Source organism: Ambystoma mexicanum, chromosome 10 (assembly GCF_040938575.1).
Source record: "Ambystoma mexicanum isolate Mex_15411 chromosome 10, UKY_AmexF1_1, whole genome shotgun sequence".
NCBI lineage: Eukaryota > Metazoa > Chordata > Amphibia > Caudata > Ambystomatidae > Ambystoma > Ambystoma mexicanum.
The window spans coordinates 711,155,663-711,174,426 of NC_090932.1; positions in this window are offsets into that span (position 1 = coordinate 711,155,663).

Here is an 18,764-nt window from a genome sequence, read left to right on the forward strand (position 1 = left end):
ACGACCCAGGCGGTAAGTTACCGCCTGGGTCGTACCTTTACCACCATGGCGTAAACTGCGTTTACGCCATGGTGGTTGGAGGACTTACCGCCCCATTCCGAGGTTGGCGGGGCGGTAAGTCCCCAATCCCCATTTACCCTTCCCCATTCCCATTTTTGCCCCATAGGGCATAATGGGAGTGGGGAAGGCGTTAATTACGCCACCGTAAATTACTGTGGCGTAATTAACAACAAGGTCCCTTAGCGCCATGGATTTTAACACCTGCTAAAAGCAGGTGTTAAATCCTCCATGGCGCTAAGGGACCTCGGAATCAGGCGGTAAGGGTCGGCGCTGTTTACGCCGCCGTAAACCCCTTACCGCCTGGGTCCTAATGAGGCCCTATGTCTAACTGAAGACATGAGGTTTTTCACTTGACCTGTATTTTTAACTGGTCTAGGGAAACCAAATCGGCATTTGGTGTAGTGTTTCCCTTTGTTTTTGTATTTGCGACGACAATATTTGCCACATTTGTGTCTTTGGAATTGTAAAATTTTTGCATGAAGTTCACTATTTGCGGATTCTGATGGAATTTCACAAGTGACATATTTTTCAATAAACTGTAAAACAGTGGCATCACTGTCTTGACCAAATTTAGGAGCATCTTTAATCCATAAAAGCATGTGGACATGTGGTGCTCCTCTGGCTTGGTATTCTTTTCTCCAAAAGAAGTGTTGCACTTCTCCAAGGGGAGGAACAGTTTTGTTACTAATAAAATGTAGCATAGCAATGAAGCGATGGTGAAAATATCTTGAAACATTAACAGGATGTTCTCCAGGTGTTAGTATATCTAGGTTTCTTTTGTTTTCATTTGATATGCGTAGGAAAGCATGAAATCTTCCCATGCATATTCTGCACAACTTAATGTAACAAACCAAGTGGGTGTGCCAAGGTTTCTGATCATACAACGTACATCTCCATGACGTTGAAACCAGTACTCCTTAGAACCACACATATTTGCTAATAGATTTGTAAGATTTGCTTTTAAAACCTCATCTTTCTGTTGAACTTTTTGTAATAATTGTGTAGCTGTCATATTTTGAAAGTGTGATCCTGATTTTAATATGTGTGCAACTCCGTAACATAAAGTTGCTAGTTCACTTTCAAAGAGTAGGTGGAATATGTATTCCACATTTTGTCGAAATCTGGGATCTTCAGAATATATTCGTAATGAGCGATATTCTGATGCTGATATTTGAATAGGTCTATCATCGTATCTTCCTCCTTTGCCAGTAGGAAAGAGTAGAGGAAAAGCACGTGCCTCTATACTTTTTTCCCATATCCTGATTGGTGATCCTTTTGTTTGACGTATTTGCTACGTTTCCAGTGCATCTTCTATGGTGTCATTAGAGTGCAATGGATGAATTGTATAATGGTCTAAAGTGTTTGATATTGTTGCAGGATCTCGGAGCTCAAATTGACCAGCTTCTTGTGTCTCTTGAATTATTTCAGTTGTATCTTTCAAGTTTTCTTCAATATTAATTTCTTTGTAAAATTCATTATTCTCTTTAAGATATTGCAGGGCTTCTCTAACTTTATGTAAATCTACCAGTCGTTGCCAAATTCTTTTGTCTTTTGTAGGTACTCCATTTACCAAGATAATTAAAGATTGCTGCACTGGACGTTGCACTCCTAGAGTGTGCACATTTTCTTTTAGATCTAATGGTAAATACACTACTTTTCCACGAATACCTTTTACTAATTCAGAGGGAGGTAATTTTGCAGTTTTTGCTTGAAGGCGTATTATTGCTTGAAATGGGTGCACTGTTTGAATTATGATGCTCTCAAATAAATTAAGTTGTTGAAGGGGTTTTGGTAGTGGATATAATTCCAAGTTATTTGTGATAGCACGTGAAGGAGTTTGGTTGTTTTCAAGTTTTGTAGTGCAGTAACTGCAAAGTATTATGGGGTCAGTTATTTCGTATTTGTTTTCTGCTATAAGGTAGAGAGCTAATTCAAACCATTTAGAATCTTCATTGTCTTCTATTTTGTATGATAGGTCTACAGTTTTTGTGTTACTTTTATAAAAGGTTCTGCGGTAACATACACACGTGGTTTGGTACTTCAGCTGAAGTACTTTCAAATTTTAGTATTTCTTTTTTGTATGTGTGTAGTGAAAGGTTGCCATGTGCAGATTTGTTTCGAAGTTGGTTTACAGCTAATTCATCTTGTAAGTGGGTCTCACTTCCAAAATATTTTGTCTGGATATAGTTGATTTCTTCTAGTAGGTCTTTTGCTGTACCATGTAGAAGAATGTTATTTAAATTGGCTAGTGCTAAAGCAGGACTTTTAGCATAGTACAGTTTATAAACTAGATTTCTTATACTTGCATGATGTGTTGATATCCTTTTGATATCATGGAAGGGTGTTTTGCAAGTAGGTCCTGTACTGCAGGCCAATGAATGTCCTTGTAGTCCTGTGTACTTGCGTACTGGACAAGCATCCATATTTTGCAGTAGTTTAATTTTGATTTTGTCTTTGCTTTTCACATATTGATTGAGGAATTGGTGTAAAGACTTGAACATTTTTTTGGGAATGTTACACATTGACGTGCATGGCCATTTGTACACTAGATGTTCTGAATCAGTTGAATGGAGGGGTAAATCTACGTTTTCAGGGCATATTTTTGTAAGGAGTACTTCTTGTTCCATTATGGTATTATTAACTTTTACATAACCTCGACCACTGCTATGTATGGCAATTGTATTTGTTTGCTTTTGTTTGTAGGCTTCTTCATTAAAGTATGGTTCTGTGCTTGAAGTGTGACTCAATTCACCTCCACATATATTTTTTTTTAAAAAACTTTTATTTTTGTCGGCAGAGGTTCACAAGGCACAGACAGGAAAGCAACAAGCATACAAACCAGGAACATCATGGATCAACACATTAATTGCAATACATCAGTAACAGCAGTGATTGCAGAACATCACAAAGGAGGAGAGGATACCAGGGGGTTCACAGTGCATGGACAGCAGTCAGAGAGAGGCCCGACTCAGATGTGTTTCCAGACAGATTGTTGAGATTAAATTCGGTCCAAATGTTCTTAGGGTGAGAGCGGGCGGGAAGCATAGTCAAATATTCTTCTTCGCAGTTTCGCGACCATGTGAGCAATCCCAGCCATTTCTGAGGGACCGGGGGGAAGAACACTTCCAGCTCTGCAGTATACATTTCTTGGCAATCATACAACTTATATCCAAAAACTTTTTGAAGCACTTAGTGTCGGCAGTCTTCCAGATCCCAAACAGAACTGCTAAAGGATCGGGGTCAATTACAGTTTCAGTTACTGCAGTAAGCGTGTTCAGAACACCTTTCCAGAAGTCAGACAATTTGTTACAGGACCAAAACATGTGTAAATGATCGGCGTCAGCCGTCTTGCAATGCGGACAGAGGTGCACCTCGGAGCGAGTGAACCCCGAAGTCCTGTGTGGAGTATAATAAAGCCTATTGAGAAGCTTGTATTGTATGGCGCGGAAACGAAAATTGAGAGAGACTTTTTGAGTGTGAAGGCACATATCCTCCTAGACTTCATCAGGTATTTCTAGGCCCAGTTCACTCGCCCATCCACTACGCGCCCTAAGAGCTGGAGTGGGGGTTATGTCTTGCAGAATTTGATACAATGAAGAGATGACACCCCGGGCACCGCCCGAGTTACCAATATATGCTATAGCCGGGTTATCTGGAGGTTCATCCGGAAATGAGGGCCATGTGGTGCGAAATGCGGCACAGAGCCTATAGTATTGGAGAGTCTCTAAGGGAGATCTGGTGTGCCCCGGTTTCCAGGTTTGGGGATCTATGAATCTACCCTCAGGGTAGAAATTGGACAGCGCCTGACATCCCAGTGCACCCCAGTGTCGAGCCAAAGCAGCATCCAGCGTAGGCTCCAAGCCAGGGAAGGCCCACACAGGGAGCCATCTGTAATACGGGGCAGGCCCGCTTGGCGAGCCCAGCAGGCGTGTCCAGGCGTAGAGGGTCGCGGCCAGAGGGTCAACAGGGGAATCAGGTGCATAGTGACGATGTAATATCAAGGACATCATGTTGATACCAGCGGACGCTAGCCGCTCCAATTTGACATGTGGGCGCCCAGGGGAGCCGGGGTACCAATGAGTGGCATACTGGGCATGGGCCGCAATCCAATAAAGTGTCAGGTCAGGTCAGGAGCAGCAATGCCCCCTCGCTTGTAAGGGAGCGCCATGTAAGTCCACTTCTTGCGCACCGTACCCGAGTGCCATAGGAATTGTGCACATAGTGCATGCAATTTGGTGAAGTATGCCCTCCCAGGCCATATAGGTATATTGCTAAAAGTGTATAGGAGCTTGGGGAGTAAAATAATTTTAATAAGAGATAGTCGGCCGGCAATGGACAACGGAAGAGTGCGCCATTGTGCAATCTTAGTCTCAACCGTACGTGCCACCGCTGAGTAGTTATCAGCTAGCAAAGTACATTTGGTGAGGGATATCTGCACACCCAAGTACCTGACACCCTGAGGGGACCAGCGCAGAGGATACTCAGTAATGGGTTGTAAGGTAGATTTAGTGAGCAGGAAAATCTCAGATTTGCAATAATTAATTGTGAATCCGGAGTGGGTGCCAATACGAGTAATATCTCTTAATATGGGATCAAGGTGGGTCGAGGGATCTCTGACATACAGGAGAACGTCATCCGCGTATAAGGATATAATTTCGGGATCCTCTAACAGTCTTATCCCTTTGCGGGAGTGTCGTGCACGGATAAAATCAGCCATTGGTTCTATCACCAATGCAAAGAGAATCGGGAAGAAGGGGCAACCCTGTCTGGTACCCCTGAATAGCATGAAACGCTCAGATGTCAGTGAGTTAGCTCTTACTCTCGCCACGGGGGAGGTGTACAAAAGTTTGATGAACCCAATCATGTTCGGGCCAACGCCCATCATCTCAAGCACGAGCCACATGTATTTCCAAGAAACCATGTCAAAGGCTTTCTCAGCGTCCAACGTAATCGCCACAGCTTGTACGTCTTGGTCTATACGGAACATGACATTGAACAACCTCCTGATATTATGAGAGGTGGACCTATCGGGGACAAAGCCTGCCTGATCTTCCCATACTAGGTGTGTCATGATGGGCAGAAAGCGATTAGCAATGATCTTAGCGAAGATCTTTGTGTCGAGATTCATAAGGGAGAGATGTCTATAGGACCTGCACTCATCATCAGGTTTACCCGGTTTGAGCAGTACCGTGATAACAGCCTCACGCATGGAGGGAGGAAGGATAGAGACACGGAGTGCCTCGTTCCAGACCTCAAGCACCCGGGGGGCCAGAATGGTGATGTGTTCTTGATAGAAGTCTGTAGTGAGGCCGTCAGGGCCCGGCGCCTTGCCTTTGAGCAAGTCCGAGATAGCCGTCACTATCTCGTCTAGTGTAATCGGGGAGTCCAACTGGTCCCTAGTAGAAGAGGACATTTTTGTAGTGGGGATCTGTTTGAGGAGCTTGCGCATATGTTGTTCGGTATGCTCAGAGGGTTGAGAGTAAAGGGACCTGTAGAATTCAGCAAATGTATCCAATATTTGTTGGTCCGCCCACTGAGTGGTGCCGTATCGATCTTTGATGGATGTGATCTGCGTACGGCCCAACTCCCCCCTCACCAGTGTTGCTAGGTTTTTCCCAGGTCTGTCCCCCTCTCCATATTTCCTGGCAGCCTGTGGGCGGCTGAAATATTGAACTTCGCTGGTAGCTAGTGAGTTATATATTTGGAGTTCAGCTGAGATCTGGGCAAGTATGTTGGGGTCAGCACCCGTGGAGCATTGCTGATTCAGTTGTTTTAGTTTGGTCTCAGAACACTCAAGGGCAGCTCTAATAGATTTCAACACCCCAGCCTCCTGAGAAATAGAAATTCCCCTAATGTACACCTTAAACGCGTCCCATCTCACCGCAGCTGATGTGTCCTGCAGAGAGTTAAGGTCGAAGAAAGATTCAATGTCTGCCAATATATCAGACTTAAATACAATGTCTTTTAGGGATACGGACTTAAAGCGCCAAGTGCTAAGTGTCGGAATAGGAATTCCCAGTCCCAAAGATAATGTGATCAGAGCGTGATCAGAGAGTGTGCGGGGCAAGATACCTGCTCCCTCAACCCCACCCATGACCTCCCGGGAGACCAAGAACAGATCTATCCTGGACGAGCTGTCGTGTACAGACGAATAAAAGGTATATTCCCACTGTTGGGGATAAATCGACCTCCAGACATTGCAGAGGTTGAGCGACTGCATGTGGCCCCGCAGCCTGCGCGCCGTGCCTGACAGAGCTCTGGGAACAGTGCCAGTTCTGTCAAGGAAAGTGTCCAGGATGAGGTTCAGATCTCCCCCCCATATAATCTGCACCCCCACAAATCCAAGCAGTATGGTGGTTACCGTGTCAAAGAATTCCGGAGAATCTACGTTGGGGCAGTAAGTGTTGACTAACAGGTATTCTGTGTTGCAGTGTAGTATAACCATATCGACCTTCAGGGTCGATGTAGCTTTTATGTAGTACAAACTTGATTGATTTGTGGATCATCGTGAGGACGCCCCTCGACTGGGTAGAATAGGAAGTAAAGAATCTGGCGGGGCCCCACGACGGGGCTACGGCCCTCGAAATGAGTCCATTGTAGTGTGTCTCCTGCAGAAGCAATATCTTGCAATTGTGTCTGCTAGCATAGGCCAAGATTTTACGGGCCTTGGTGTGATTGCTCAGTCCCCGGATATTCCAGGACATTATGACAGTAGACATTTCAGTAGCAGCTATTTATACCCACAGTACCCAGTGGACATCCCAGCCCCAGTAATGGTGTGAACTCCCAGAGTAAGAACCATAGGCGTGCATGTGGCCTTTCAGTGTGTGCTCTGCGAAACCTCGTGTGCCTTTTTGAAAAACAACCCCCTTCCCGCCCCACACCCTCACCACCAACACTGGATCAGCAGTGTGAACGTTGCCCACCCTTAACTGCGTGTGGTTGAGCCGTCCCCAACCTGGCCCAACCTGTCCCAAGGCCCAACTGTGGCCAACAAATACGAAAAACATAGAGAAAAACATTGCAATCGCAATAGGGAGCGCCGTTGCCGTGCACCAGCACGCTTGGAGCCCAATGGCCCCGTTACAAGACGAGCAGTGGTAGCGGACACACAACGCTGCCCCATACCCGCAGGGCGGGCAACCAGGGACAGCGCATGAGCCGCAGCGGTTCCGTATCAACCAAAAACAGTTCCAGCAGTTATAGGGTACTCGCCTCCACGTCCCATAGCTGGGAGTGGGGGCATATCGAGAGAGACCAAAACCCTGCATCTGACCAGCAAAAAACAGTAATTGTGACAGAATAGCAAGTTCATGCAGCATCAGCTCTGCGGAGTGTATCACAAAAAGCATCAAGAAGGATGCACAGTGTAGCGCCGTGTGCCATAGAGTGTACACAGCGGGATTCCCGGATAGCGCAGACAGCGCACGATGTGACATCCGGCCCGCAAGCAGGCACAGCATCCAGGGGGCCGGAGGGGCAGATAACCCCGTGTGCCCGGTATTGTGGGCATATCGTAAACCAGTGTGTCACCTTAGTATGCAGGCCATTTGGTTGATTGCCGGAGCCCGCCACCACCCCACAGGGCAACCCAGGTCTCAGAGGAGGACGGGGGGAGCACGCGGACCCCGGGGGTGGGGGAGGCGAGCAGCCAATGTTGGCATCCCGAGACCACCCACGCCATAGCCGCGCTCCGCCGCGAGCCAGAGTGTCACATCGAGCAGAGCAATGTTACTAGTAGCATTGTGTAAATTAAGAGTTAGCGAGTACAGTAAGTGACTTCGGACCACGCCACACGTGGTCAATTATCTTCAGCACGGTTATCTCTAGGACCCTGAAGCGGTATCTGCATCTCAATAAATTTCACCGCCTCATCTGGGACGGTGAAGAAGTACAGTTTGCCATTATGAGTGATTTTGAGTCGTGCAGGGAATAGGATGGCATATGGGACACCACGGTCCCTAAGTAGTTTCTTGACTACCAGGAATTGGCGTCTCTCCTGCTGCACCGCCACCGAGAAATCCAGAAAAATTCTGATAGTGTTGGACTCAAAACGCAAGTCTCCCTTTTCACGCGACAGGCGTAAGATGAGGTCTCTGTCACAGTAATTAAGAATCTTGGCTATGATGGGCCTGGGGCTATCGCCTGGCCTGGGCCGCGGGGACAGGGCCTGGTGAGCCCGCTCAATTGTGAAGTAAGGGGAGAGGCGCGGATCACCCAGCAGGTCTTTAAGCAGTTGTTCGACTGCGTCCTCCATGCGCCCCTTCAGGGCAATTTCAGGGACCCCTATAATGCGCAGGTTATTTCTGTGGGAGCGAGACTCCAAATCGTCACATTTTGCCTTTACGTTCTTCATGTCACGCGATAGGGAGGCCACAGTATCCTGGAGCGTGTGTATCACATCTTCGTTGGTAGAGATCCTGTTTTCAGCCTCAGTGATTCTAGATCCGGTCTGGTCAACCCGGGTTTTGAGCGAGGCGACGTTAGCATTGATGTCGTCAAGCTTTTCATGAAAGGAGGCAAAGTTTTTAGCCATAGATTCCATCATGGCGGTAAGGTCTGGTGCCGCAACCCCGGGGCTGGAGTCGTTGTCAGGTTCCTCATGTAGGGATGGCGTGGGGTCCGCCTCAGACCGGGGGACCGCCTTAGCAAATGTATCCATGGCCCCCCCTTAGCAGTACCTTTGGAGCGGCTCGACATGGCAAAGAGCAGAAGAACCGGCTGTAGTGTGAGTGGCCCAGGGGTCGGGGCGGTGAGATGGAGAGAGCAGGCTCTGATGTCAATAGGGGTCACCAGTATGCGCCTCAGCGTCAATGAGCTGCCATAATGTTAATGAGGGCGACCTGAAGCGGTGAGATCGCAGTCCCCGGCGCCCAGCCCATCCAGCAAATCAGGTAGCAAAAAGGCCCGGGGCGCGAAAAGTCAATGCGTGTAGATTAGCCAAGCATGGGACACATCACCAACCTGAAGAGTGGGGCCTCACGTCTTACAAAGCAGCTCTCCTGAGGCACATCCCATCCAGGAGTGGTATCGGGGCTGTGCAGTGTGTAGCAGGGCGGTGGAGGGGGACCCCGGCAGGAGAACCAAGTAATCATCAGTCAGGAGAGGCCCCTCTGGTAAACACGCAGCTGGAGTAAAGATGACTGGGCAATTCACTGTGTTATGGTCGTGAATGAGAGTCTTGGGGCAAGGCGCAGATGGTGCACTCGTTGCAGGTCAGCTTCAGTGGAGGGGAGAGGGCAGAAGTGACAGGAGTGCGGCGAACCAGGTATTGCCACCCCCTCCGCCTCTCACCTTAAGCCGCCGCGTCGTCCTCGGACCGCCGGATCCGGCATCCCTAGGAAGACCCGGGAGCTGCAGCACGCAGACGAGGGCCGGGACGCCGCCACACCATCACGAGGCCACAGTGCAGAGTCCCAAGAGGCACCGCAGCGGGTCATTCGGTTCCCAGGCAGGGGGGCGGAAGAGCGGTGGGACAGTCACCAGGAGCAGCAGATTGGCGGCGGCCCAGGGAGCAGGTCGCAACAGCAGCCCCCGCAGGCCCGTCACATGCCCAGCCCTGGCCTCCCCCGGCCACGGCAGATCAGCCGGAGCGCCGCGGGTCCATGGCGGGAGGGATAGGCAGGCGGTGAACAGATGGGCGCCGGCAGGGCGGGACACGGAAGGCGTGCCCTGAGGCACCAGAGACAGGTCAGCCTGTAACTAGTTCTACGGCAGGAGCCTGCCAAGGCCGCGGCACACACGGGGCCCACCGAAGGCCCAGAGCAGCCCCTCCACGGGACGCAACAGGTAGGCAGATCTCCGGTGCCAAATGTCCGATTCACTCCAGGATTGGGTGTGCAGATAGCGCACGCCGACAGCAGTGAAGCGGGTAGATCAGGGATCCAGGATCAAGTTTCGGACCGCAGATGTGAACAGATGAAGAGCGGCTAGGCACGGAGCTTGCGAGCTAGGCAGCCATTTTGCAGGCTGCTCAACAGGGACCCCCACCTCCACAGATATTTAAGAAGTTATTTCTGTTAACATTTCATTTATTGAGAAGTCTTTTTTGTAATTTAGTTATTAGTTTTGTTAGTGGTTTCATTCTGTTTAACACTAAAATAAATAACTTTCTTTTGAGAAGAAGTGCACTGTCTATAACGCTTCTAAGATAACTTTCCTACAATAGGTTTGAAGTGTTGAACCTGGTTTCTCTCCTGTTTTTATAAGATTTTGAAGGACTTTGTGACGGAACATTTTGGCTAAAATACTTTTCTTGGTATGCTTACTTTGTACTATATCAAGATTTATAGAAGAATTTTATTTGTAGTGATAGTTGATTTTCTGTCAATTGTTTTTTCGGTTGTTTTACTTTTTGATAGAGGAGGCAAAGTTTTTGTACTAGAAACTTCTTCTGTTTCACTACATGACTGTATTAGCTGTAGTGTTTCAACTTTTTTTACAAATTCTGCTGTAGATGGATGTTTATGTTGGAGACTTTTCTTTTCATTTGCTCTACTTCTGCGTTCCTTTCTACGGAGTTGCTTTTTGGTAGGCATGCTTTAGGGTCTGTTGAAAAAAATACAGAAGGTATGGGTTGGGGTGTTCTGCAATGCATATGTGTTGTGTGCATGAGTGTTTGAGTGAGACGATAAACATGTATGTAATGGTGTGTGATTGAGCATTGGGAAGTACAACTACTAGGGATGGGTATTCTTGAATTAATGTGTTAATAAACTGGGGTTCAGATGACAGAAAAAAGTAAGCCAGTGGTGTGGAGAAGTATAAATAGTATATCTAAAGCTATACAATTAAAACAGTTGTTTCTTCTACAACATCTAAATTCTAGTGGCAGAGTTGGGTAATTTGTGTGGCGAAAAGTAGGAATTTGTGGGCCATTCTGCCAGTAAATCACTGTTTAAGACGGGAGGATTTTTGGTCAGAATGGTGCAGAATCTCTATTTCCAGGCACAGAAGTAGCATGAATTAACATTAGAGTGTGTTTGAGTAATAATTCAAATATTATGGTAACAATCTACTTACTTTTTTTCTAAAATGAGCAGTTTGCTTCTTAGTTGTTCTTTGTAATTCAAATTTGGCTGCTTATTTTCAGGAGAATGGTGTTCACTGCAATTGTAAAAGAAAGAAATTAGTAATTCGGTTTGTATATAGCACTGTTTTTAATTTAGACATAGATTTTTTAAATTGAAATGCTCAGCGCCTTCCTCAAAACCATTAAAACTATCTTATGACTAACTGTAGGAAAGAAAATATCTTTACTATGGCTTGTCAAAATCATAATGTACCACTGTATACACTATTACTGTAACTAAGCTTTTCCACGTAATAGTGAGTCCATGTGATAGCCTGCTTTTCCATGTAAGAGGGAGTCAATGTCATAGCCTGCTTGTCCTATATAAATGTAAGAAATTATATAATCTAAAAAAATTAAAACCAAATATGTGTTTGTACAAATATTATTCTTTGAGATTTGATGATAGAGTGTGCAAGTATTTTTGTTTGATCATATGTAGTCTATGGGCCTCATTACAACTCAGGCGGTAAGGGGTTTACGGCGCCGTAAACAGCGCCGACCCTTACCGCCTGAGTACGAGGTCCCTTAGCGCCATGGAGATCTTAACGGCTGGGTCGTAATGAGGCCCTATATATTTTATTTCAAAAATTTTAGTTTAACATTATTTGCGTGTGTGTGTGTGTGTACGAAGAAATTAAACGGTATAAAGGTTTGTAAGTCACAGTTCATTTTAGGAGAATGAAAAAATGATCGTAGATTCATTTTACAGATTATACAAGGTAAAAGTCGGTTAGAAAATGTGTTCATGTACTGTATATAAAATATGCATACATGTAGTTTGTGTTCAAGCATATGGATATGGACGAAGCTGCAAGTAGAAATCTTGGAGACTTGTCTAGTATTTCTCGTAGATCGTGCTTGCCAATTGTATGAGACTTGTAGTCCGAGAGATTCACCGTCCATTTGCAGTGCTGATCTATGATGATGCAGTTACATGTAGAGGTCTTCGATTTGATTGGTGGATGGTCATGTGATTTCTTAGCTACATCCAATGAGGGAATGGCACAGAGAGTGAAGTGGAAATGGTAGAAGGGCTGTCCATGTTACGATATGTTCGCGGACATGGCGGTAGTTCTAGGACACCGCGTCTTAAATCTGGGGAATTTGGGGTGGGGAAGCATGCAAATGAGATTGAATGTAGCAAGGAATTGGTCAGTAAAGTTTAGTGAGTGTGTTGTGCTAGGAGAGGTTTTCTCAGATATTCTTTTTGCTGAGAGAAGAACAGATAGCTATGGCTGAGTGTTTTAAAAAACAGATTGTGTGGATTTTGGGAGACTCGTGGACACATTGGTTGAAGGTGCATGCAGAAAGCTGTGGAGTTTCTATAGATCTTGGATTCCCACATATGGAAGTGCACTGGCATGGAGTCTGTGGAATGAAGTGGCTGGACTTGCTACCTCTCTGTGCAACTTTGAAGATAGAGGAACATCCAGACATAATTGTAATTCATTGTGTAGGGAACAGTTTAGGACATGTGTCTGGAATTTCTTTGCAATTTGCAATGAAAGAAGGACTTCAGAAGATCATGGACATGTTTCTAAACTCCAAAGTAATTTTTTTACGGATTGCGCAGAGACAAATGTGGCTTTGTTCTTTCTCATGTGGTCCATAAATGGAGAAAGCAATTCTTAATGTCAATAAGGCTGTTTGTGCCTTCCTAAGAGATTTTGGCATGTCCTCTTTTCACAATGAAAATATTATGTTTCGTAGTACATACATTTTTCGCAGAGATGGTGTCCATATTACCTATGCTCGCAATCAGATTTTTCTGAGAAATGTACAAAATGCATTGCGACCATTTTTAGAAATGCAGCATGCATTTCGAAGTAGTTGTTAAGTATTCATAATGTTTGACATACAAACACCTCCCAAAGGCTCTTTTCAGAGCCACCACTTCCTCCCAGAGAAAAATGCAATGGTTACAACAGGGTAGAATCCCAATTTTTTTTTATGTTCGCGAACTGTCCACGGACTTTCAAGAAATAGAAAGGGCGCTGCGTTATTTATCTTTACTTCTGTTTTTTAACTGTGAAAGGCGGCTCTGAAAAGAGCCTTATTTTTTTTTGGATTTTTGTTATTTTGTATTTTTTTTTGTTTTTTACACAAGACACACTAGGAAAGGAGGGGAAAGGAGGGTAAAGGGTGGACACCAACCACAGGGATAAGAAAGGGCGAGCTGAGAGAGGAAGATGTAGAGTGGGTTTTATTTGGGTAGTGAGCAGGTCTTCTCCTGCTCTGAGACGATAGTCTCAAAAGCACTGTTAAGTCGCTCCCCCCTGCAGAGTACTGTGTCACAGTACATACATACAACTGTGACCCTCGAAAGGTAAGGGTCATCAGAATTCTGTATGGCCTGTGAGGCAGCTTGTGGAAGACGCTGTCCCAGAGAGGTGTTTCTTGTGGTGACAGGATCAGAAACGGAGGATGAAGTAGAGGCAATCAACCTACTACGCTCTTCGCAAGGTACAACCTTGCGAATGGCCCCAGTGTGGAATGAGTTCAGGTGTCGCTTCATGGTCGTAGTCCCAAAGCTATACGAACCATGCCTCCCGCGACTGAGTACCATTTTGCACTCATTGCAGGTGACACGGTTCGCACAAGCCTTAGGACCATTCCCATGAACGGTAAACAACCGCCACACCCAAGAATCACGCCGAGGGCGGGTAGTAGGGTTTTCCTCTACCTGATTCTCGTCATCCTCTTCTTCCTCCTCTGTATCCTCACTCCTGTTCCCCTCTTCAGACCCTTGGGAAGGTGGTGGTGTTGGAGGGGGTGGGGGTGGTGCTGAGGCAGATACAGCACCAGGTGGCAGCATTGGAGCCACAGAAGCCATCAGGTTGAAGATGGAAATCTGCAGGTTGCAGCAAAAATCTCTGTGCTCTGTAGAATAGCCAGAAATACAATGAGAATGAGCTCTAGGGCGTGGTCTTTTATAGGGGTGCTTGTGCGCGGTTCGCGGACATGCGCGCCGTCTGCAAGACAGATCGAACACCAAAAAAGTTCAAAAAGTCACAAAAACTATGTGGAAACTTAGGATTAGTATGTGGGATTTGTGGTATGTTGAGTTTTTAATGAGAAATATTGTGGATTACTTGGAAATGTACTTTTAAAGTGTTCGGGGACACGAACAGTGTCCGCATTCAGAACACATGATCAGTGTGGGCGCGGTCACATGATTGTTTCATGAGCATGTTCGCTAAGGTAGCAGCCGTCCGCAGGACACCCATTGTACGGGCATTATTTTGCGCATGCATGTTGATGTTCTATGGACAGTGTTCGGGTCCTGAACTAATTAAAAGTGCGTCACACGTAAAATGAACAGTTACGGACAGCCGTTTGTTCTTAGCACAGTTTAATTTACTTGTGCACAATACGGACAGACATAGCGTCTCAAGCACACCTCAATTTTCGTTTATTTACAAACAATTCAGGACACCACGAGTGTTCTTAGAACAGTTTCAACTTGTAGCGAACATTACCAACAGGCATAGTGTTCTTAAGAACACCTCCATTTTCGTTTATTTACGAACATTTCAGGACACTACGAGTGTTCTTAGAACATTTTCAACTTGCATGAGAACATTACGGACAGATATAGTGTCCTCAGGACACTTACATTTTTGTTTATTTACGAACATTTCCGAACAACCGCGCTGTCCATGGACACCGAAATTGGTTTTACCGCAAAGAACTGAAAGTAATTACAACACAATATAAAAAAGTAACTTTCTTTAACATACATAAACAATTTATGACTGAGAAGGTGGGGCAGAAACGGAAACAAAAACAGGAGAATTAGGGTTTTCAATATAAGTGGGATCAGGTGAAGAAGGGATGGAAATCTCATCAAAACTTTGTGGTCCATGGAGAGAGTTTGGGGTTAAATGAATGGGATATGGTGAGGGGGGACAAGTACAGGTGGGACAATGGTATGTTGTTGGTGGTTTTAGGTGATCTTCCACAAAGTTCTTTAAATCCGTAAAATTTGCCACAAGTTGGTCCATTTTGTGGGTAATGTGTTCAAGAGTGTTATCCACCGCTTCTTTTTCTTTGGAAGTTGCAATTTTTGTAGGGTCTGTAAAAAAATAAATGTATATGTTGAATGTATACAAAATAATATTTATTAATTGGTTTATATAGTAAAGTGTGTAACATTAGGTGGACTATCTTCTAACATTTCGTCTTGTGGGAAATACTCCTCTAGCCAGTCCAGAGTACTACACATTTCTGTGAGAAAACAAAAAAGTAATATGTTTTTTTTTTCTAATATAGAAAGTTTATATATATATATGAGTAAAATTAAGTGCACTTACTATTTCTGGTAAAATATGTAATCAGTAGTCTATACGTCTGGTCTTGCTGTTAGTTGTGGAGTGTCTGTGAGGTAATTATGTTGGAAGCCACTTTATCTTCTTTTGGTATATTCCATTTTAGAACATATTGTATTTAAATGAATGGTTAGTGTGTTACATATATGGGTTACATTTCTTAAGTATTACTACATGTACTTTGTATGTGTGCTGCTTTGTGAATTTGTTAAATGTTCCTATGTTATGATATAACAATTACACATGCCTACCCCCCAGAGTTTTTCGGTGCTGGTACTGTTGTCCGAACATGTCCGCGGACCGTCAAATTCAGTAGAAAGGGTTCAGTATGTTCCATATTACATGTACATTAAGTCAAAGTTATTATTGTTAAGTTGTGCTACTAAAAAACTATGAAATTCAGTAAAAAAAACTTTGTTAAAGGGACGTTATGGTTAAGTTGCGCTACTAAAAACCTATGAAATTCAGTGAAAAAACTTTGTTAAAAGGGACGTTATGGTTAAGTTGCGCTACTAAAAACCTATGAAATTCATTGAAAAAACTTTGTTAAAAGGGACGTTATGGTTAAGTTGCGCTACTAAAAACCTATCAAATTCAGTACCGTGCACTGCTAACACTAACACCCAGGACATCAAACATGACATCACAAATGTCATTGATGACATCACTGATGACATCACATGTGCATTTATTTTTCATGAAAACTCTGTAGGAGGGATTCTTATAATGTTGACCAAAAAGTGTGAAGGATCATTTGAATAAATATCATGAGCTAATTAGTGCATTAAGCAATGCATTGATATAAATAGCATTCTATTATGAAGTTCTATCCAGTATACTAAGCAACTCATGCAGAAACTTAGGCAGTGTGTGCAGTATACATGATGAAGGTGCAATATTCATAATCTAACATGTAATAAGTAGCTAATAAAACCCACTTAATACATAATTACACTTAATACAGACAAAACACAAAGAGACAACAACACATACAAATATGAGTATATACAGGTACAGAGAAGTAACCAAAAAAGCAGTAGCAGAAAGAGTTCATAACCTAACTGATTATCTTTATGCAGAGAAATGATTGCTCTTTTTCAAAGGTGCTTCTTACTGTATGTATGTGTATCCAATGATGTCAGTGAACCCCAAGGAAAGGAGTGTGAGTACAATGTATACAAATATGAGCATATAGAGGGAAGGTATAGTAATAAAAATAAAACTATGAGAAAGTGCTGGTAACTCTTATGATTATTTTCATGCACAGAAAGGATTTCTCTCTTTCAAGCCTGTGTCTTCCGCTATATATATGTTTCATATGATACGACTTGACCCTAATTCTACAAATATAGTACCTTTTCAATTTTTACTTCCTGACTGTTACTCAAGAAAACTATGTGGCTTAGATATGTCAGTAAAGGAAAAAAAGGGAGAGCCAGCCATGTGATGTCATCAGTGATGTCATCAATGACATTTGTGATGTCATCTTTGATGTCCTGGGTGTTAGTGTTAGCAGTGCACGGTGGCGCGAGTTATGTTGCTTATCTTACCATAACTCCCGAATTTCAGGGGTTTTTCGGTTTTACTTTGAACCATAACGTCCTTTTAACAAAGTTTTTTTACTGAATTTGATAGGTTTTTAGTAGCGCAACTTAACCATAACGTCCCTTTTAACAAAGTTTTTTCATTGAATATATATATATATGTACAATGTGGAGACTGTGAGTAAACAAGACCAGCTGAGGACATGCCGAGTGATGCAAATATGTGTTTGCAGGGTCTCATGATTTATTGTTTATGGCATGCAAACACTCATTTGAGGCAATGCCCACCACTCTTAAGGCCACCCTCCTTGTTAAAACCCCCTCAATTTTGCATCTTCTGTTTTTTCATGTGTTACCCTACAGAAAAATGGTGCTGTAAAATTCACCACTTCAACCCATCATTTTAAAGAGACTCCCTACATTACTTAAAGACTCCTTGCAGGGCACAGTCACTCATTCTAATTTGTGATAGATGTTAACAATCCTCCACTAAACATATTCACCTGCTGCCACTGATCTTATATCATTTACAATACTTCCCCCCTCAGGTGCTACTTGCCCCACCCCATGCATGAAAAGCTGCATTTTCGGCTGGCATATGTATAATAATGTTGATGTACAGTGGTGTCTGGTACATTTGGGTACAAGTGGTCATGGATCGTACCTCTTGTTTCTATGATAGGTGAAATATCTACAGTTTGATTAAAAAGCATACTTATATCCCTCACCTAATGCACCCTGTGGCAGCATTAGATGCCTTGAAACACTTGTGTATAGGCGCGTTACAAATGCCATATCATATCATGATCATCATGATCATTGTGCATGCATGATGTCCAAGTGGTAAGCCTGCCGTAGTATGTGTATGAATGTCGGTTTACCAGAATGTTCTCAGAAAGGAGACTCAGCAGCTTAAAATATGAAGACTTTGGGCTTCATTACGACCCAGAAGGTAGGGGGTTAACGGCGTCAGTAGAGCTTCTGGCACCGTTAACCCCCTACCGCCTCATTATGAGGTCTGCTCGCAGGACCCGCTAAGGACGCCTGGTAAAACCAGGCATTCTTAGCGGGTCCCGCGAGCAGACAAGGATGCTAACAACGTGCCTGTCATTAACGGGCCCGTTGTTAGCATCCTCCCCATTCCCATTGAGCCCTATGGGGGCTCAAATGAGAATGGGGATGTACCGGGTGCGGGTTCCTTGAATGGGGAAATACCAGGCCCTCCAAGGTTGGAATGGTCTGGTATTTCCCCATTCAAGGAACCCTGACCCGGGTTTGGGGGTAGCCATGCCCTTATTAAGGGCATGGCTACCTCCAAACTCGTAATGAGGCCTTTTGTCATTCCCCACAAACACAAGAAAGGATAAGAGCATTCACCCCTGTCATCTGACGGGGTGTTCATTAGGTTATTATGTGGGTCATGGAGCCAGTGCTTTGGTCAAACTGTGGGTTTCTTCCAGTCCTCTGTCAGTTCGATGGTGTTGTAAACATTCTTTTGCCACAGACCAATTACTGTTGGACAGCCCAATGTTGTAGATTCCATGTGTGTACTGCCTCCGAAATAGTTTCAGTGTGGCAGCCCTCTGACAGATCATTGAAGACCATGTGCATGTGCTGACACTTTACGGACTGCCTGGAAAATCCTCAACCTACTACAAGATGGTACTTTCCTCTGACATCTGTGCTTCACTACAGTGTGGCTTTCCGTAGTGATGCCTACTGCACTCCTCATCTGCCAGCCAGTGATTCTACATTGAC